Raw genomic sequence first — 5,177 nt, 5'->3', positions numbered from 1 at the left:
TCCGCTGTGGTTTGCTTGGGTGGAATCAACTCGTTCACTTCCGCTTCTCACCCTCAGAGCTCTTCCGCTTCGATGGAGAGATCTTTTCTCTCTTGTGTGTCTTGTCTGGGTCCCACCGGTAGTACCGTGCTACCCAGTGGTAGTACTGCTGAGGGGTCACAAGCGGCAGTACCGCTCCGCAGTGGTAGTACTGTCGGTGACTCCGCAGCTGTACTACCGCTGGCCTGCCTGGCCCTAGCGCCTCTGAAAGTGCAACTATCCCTAGGTGGTTTTGGTAATTCATAACAACATATAGCTCATTGAGCTAATGCTATTCCAAGATGACTATTTCAGGAAAGCTCAATGATTGGCATGGCATGGATGTGAAAGTGGAACCCTCAAAATGCTAAGGACAAAGGATTGGCTCAAGCTCAAAAGCTCAAGACTCTTCATTTTATATTTTAGTGATCCAAGATCACATTGAGTCTTTAGGAAAAGCCAATACTATCAAGGAGGGATGAGGTGTTGCTTAATGAGCCTTTTGCTTCATGTGCTTAGTGATATGCTCCAAAACCCTCAACTACTTTCCCATATCCACATATGACCTAAACCCTAAGCCAAACTCGGTCCTACCGATTCTTTCTATCCGGCGCCACCGAGTTTCACTTGTCATAAGCCACTGCCAAACCCTAGCAATTCGGTTCTACCGATAGGGATCTCGGTCTCACCGAGATGGGATTGCAAACTCTTTGTTTCCCTTTCGTAACTTTTCGGTCTCACCGAAAGAGCGAATCGGTCCCACCGAGATTGCAATTTAAACTCTCTGTTTCCCTTTTGTAACTTTTCGGTCTCACCGAAAGAGCAAATCGGTCCCATCGAGTTTTCCTGACCAACTCTCTGGTTAGCTTATTACCAAACTCGGTCTCACCAAGTTTGTGTAATCGGTCTCACCGAGATTACGTTATGCCCAAACCCTAACCATATCGGTCCTACCGAGTTGCATGTCAGTCCCACCGAAAATCTCTAACGGTCACTAGGTTTACCTTTTCGGTCCGACCGAGTTTGTTGATTCGGTCCCATCGAGATTGAAAAACTGTGTATAACGGTTGGATTTTGTGTGGAGGCTATATATACCCCTCCACCTCCTCTTCATTCGTGGAGAGAGCCATCAGAACACATACACAATTCCAACTCATATGTTCTGAGAGAGAGAACCACCTACTCATGTGTTGAGACCAAGATATTCCATTCCTACCATATGAATCTTGATCTCTAGCCTTCCCCAAGTTGATTTCCACTCAAATCTTCTTTCCACAAAATCCAAATCCTATGAGAGAGAGTTGAGTGTTGGGGAGACTATCATTTGAAGCACAAGAGCAAGGAGTTCATCATCAACACACCATTTGTTACTTCTTGGAGAGTGGTGTCTCCTAGATTGGCTAGGTGTCACTTGGGAGCCTCCGACAAGATTGTGGAGTTGAACCAAGGAGTTTGTAAGGGCAAGGAGATCGCCTACTTCGTGAAGATCTACCGCTAGTGAGGCAAGTCCTTCGTGGGCGATGGCCATGGTGGGATAGACAAGGTTGCTACTTCGTGGACCCTTCGTGGGTGGAGCCCTCCGTGGACTCGCGCGACCGTTACCCTTCGTGGGTTGAAGTCTCCATCAACGTGGATGTAGGATAGCACCACCTATCCGAACCACGGGAAAAACATCTGTGTCTCCAATTGCGTTTGAATTCTCCAAACCCTTCCCTTTACATTCTTGCAAGTTGCATGCTTTACTTTCCGCTGCTAATATACTCTTTGCATGCTTGCTTGAATTGTGTGATGATTGCTTGACTTGTCCTACAATAGCTAAAATCTGCCAAGAACTAAAATTGGGAAAAGGTTAAGTTTTTATTTGGTCAAGTAGTCTAATCACCCCCCTCTAGACATACTTTCGATCCTACAAGTGGTATCAGAGCTTTGATCTCCATTTGCTTTGATCTCCATTTGCTTTGATCTCCATAGCTTTTGGTGGTCATAGCCTTGGTTTCACAACCTAGGAGAGTATGGCGTCTAGCGAGGGAAATTATCACCGTAGAGGTCCTTACTTTGATGGTACTAATTTTGCTAGTTGGAAGCATAAAATGAAAATGCATATTCTTGGACATAACCCCGCCGTTTGGGCTATTGTGTGTGTTGGTTTGCAAGGTGACTTCTTTGATGGGAAAGAACCAAACCGTGAAGCTACCGCGGATGAGTTGAAGATGTTGCAATACAATGCTCAAGCTTGTGATATTCTCTTCAACGGATTGTGCCCCGAAGAATTCAACAAAATCAACCATCTTGAGAATGCAAAGGAAATTTGGGACACTTTGATTGATATGCACGAAGGTACCGACTCCGTCAAGGAATCCAAGTTGGATGTGCTTCAAAGTCAACTTGACAAGTTCAAAATGAAGGATGGTGAAGGTGTCGCTGAAATGTACTCTAGGCTTGCTCTCATCACAAATGAGATTGCCGGCTTAGGAAGTGAAGAGATGACCGATAGATTCATCATCAAGAAGATTCTAAGAGCCTTGGATGGAAAATATGATACCGCGTGCACATTGATCCAAATGATGCCCAATTACAAAGATCTCAAGCCAACGGAGGTGATTGGAAGAATTGTTGCTCATGAGATGTCACTTAAGGATAAAGAGGAACTTCACAACAAATCAAGTGGTGCCTACAAAGCCTCATGTGAAGCCCCTACATCATTAAGTGAGAAACAAAACTTCAATGAAGAATTGAGCTTAATGGTGAAGAACTTCAACAAGTTCTACAAGAGTAGAAGCAAAGATAGAAGCTTCAAGTCAAGGTCCTACAATGACAAAAGATCTTCTAGTCGAGAGCGAAACTGCTATAGTTGTGGAAGACCCGGACACTATTCCAATGAGTGTACGGCTCCCTACAAGAGAAGAGAAGATTCTCCAAAAAGAAGAAGCAAAGAATCACCACCAAGAGAGAGAAGGAGTAGAGATGATCGTTATGAACGAAGATACTCACGGAGAAGCAAGGATTCGAAAAGGAAGGAAAATCATCAAGGAGCTACACAAAACGAAGACATCAAGCTCATGTTGGTGAATGGGTATCCGGCTCCGACTCCGACAGCCACTCCGAGAGAAGTTATCACTCCGACTCCGAAGATACTCAAGATGAAGGTGTTGCCGGTCTAGCACTTGTGTCAACCAACTCCTATGACATATTTGACTCACCAAATGAAGGAATTGGAAGATGCTTCATGGCCAAAGGTCCTAAGGTAACACACCCTGAGTATGTTGATTTCAATAGTGATGAAGATGACTTGTTAGGTGATGATTTGCTTGTTGTCAACTCTAGTGATGAATACTATGATGAAACGTCAATTAATCATGCTAATCAAGATAAAACGAATGACAATGATAATGAGAAGATTGAGGCTCTAACTAAAGAACTAAACACTCTTAAGTTAGCTCATGAAACTATCTTCGAAGATCATCGAGAACTTTTAAGAGCTCATGAGAAATTACGCTTTGAAAAGCTCAATCTTGAGCAAGAGCATGAGTTCTTAAAAGCAATCAATGATGATCTCCGCAAGAAAAGTTCTTCTTACATTGCCAAGCGTTTACTCTTATCCACTTACATGCCTCAAGTCAAGTCTAGTAACAAGAACTAGAAAGATTCTTCCTCTAGCAGTAACAATGATCATGCTAAATCCAATATTGTTGCTTCTAGTAGTTCTCTTGATTCCACTAATGATTCTCTTAGCCAAGTTACACTTGAGCAAGAAAATAGCTTATTGAAGGGAATTATAGAGAAAGGAGTGTACAAAAGCCTTGCCGGGAGTAAGCAATTCGAGGAAATTGTGCGCAAGCAAGGAATGCACCGGAAGAATCAAGGTGTTGGTTTTGAACGAAAGTTCAATGCCAATGGAGTTGAGTGGGAAGAAGATCAATACCCCAAGACAAAGTTTGTTCCTCAACAAGAGAAGTATGATACTTCTTTCAAGGGGACACAAGCTCAAGATGATCTTCCACCACAAGACTACAAGCAAAAAGGCAAGGACAAGCTTCAAGAGGAAATTGATGCATTTGAAGAAGCTCCTAAGACCTTAGTCAAATGGATTCCCAAGACTACTTCAAGTTCCACTTCATCAAGTACGACTACAACTCCAAGGATTCCCATCAAGATGGTGTGGATCCAAAAGAAGAAGAACTAGAGAGTTCTTGAGGGTGACTCCGCCAACATACTTCACTCTTATCATTTTGGCAAGAACAAGTGCAATCAACTTCCACATCTTGCACTAGTTCAAGGAGTCACAAACCCTCTTGTTGGTAAGACAAGGGACAAGGTAACCTAAAAGTTTTCATGGACATCATCTTGTGTGTGCATCACTCTATGTCTATGGATATCCTTGTTTGTTCCTTGTGGGACTAACCCATGTAGGTATTGAAAGTGCAATTCACTCAAATGGATAGCTCCAAGTGATCTACATCAACATTGAGCATCCACATCTTCAACATCTACATGAAGTCATCATCGACAAAACCCGAGGTTAGTTCATCCCTCTAAGGGGGGATATCACATCTAGGGGGAGCTTTACTCTAAGACTTGAGCTAAAGCAACTCTAAAGATGTGAACACAACAATGCTTTATGTAAAAGTGGTAACCCCACTTGAGCTTAAACGATGAGTATGACCTATGATCAAGTGTTCTCACTTGACTCCTAAGTCAATATACTCATATATAGATGACCTTGTCATTGCAAATTGCTTGATAGATGCTAGAATTGGTTGTGCATGCCTTGTCACATATTTCATTTGGCATCTTATTGTGTGAGCATGCTGGTTGCATATTTTACTCATTCGAGGACATCCACTTGTTGTTTTGATTGTTTGGTTTTATTTCCTTTTGCCAAGTGGATGGACAAGAATGCCTAAGAACCTCCTCTAGCTACCTATGCTTTTCTCGTCTCAAACTCTATTCATGCTACATCACAAAATTTGATCAAGTCAGATTCGAACCACTCTGTGTGAGGAGCGCTCGGAGTCCCCGATTCGTCATAGACTTAAACTTCCAAAACCTCTTTATGATTCTCGGTCTGACCGATACCCTACTTTCGGTCCTACCGAGATCATTAAGTTGATCTAGGTTTTCGATCTCGGTGCAACCGATTTGAACAATTCGGTCACACC

This window comes from Triticum urartu, chromosome 2A, assembly GCF_056163025.1.
Source record: "Triticum urartu cultivar PI428250 chromosome 2A, HENAU_Tu73, whole genome shotgun sequence".
Classification (NCBI taxonomy): Eukaryota; Viridiplantae; Streptophyta; class Magnoliopsida; order Poales; family Poaceae; genus Triticum; species Triticum urartu.
This window is presented reverse-complemented; position numbering follows the sequence as displayed.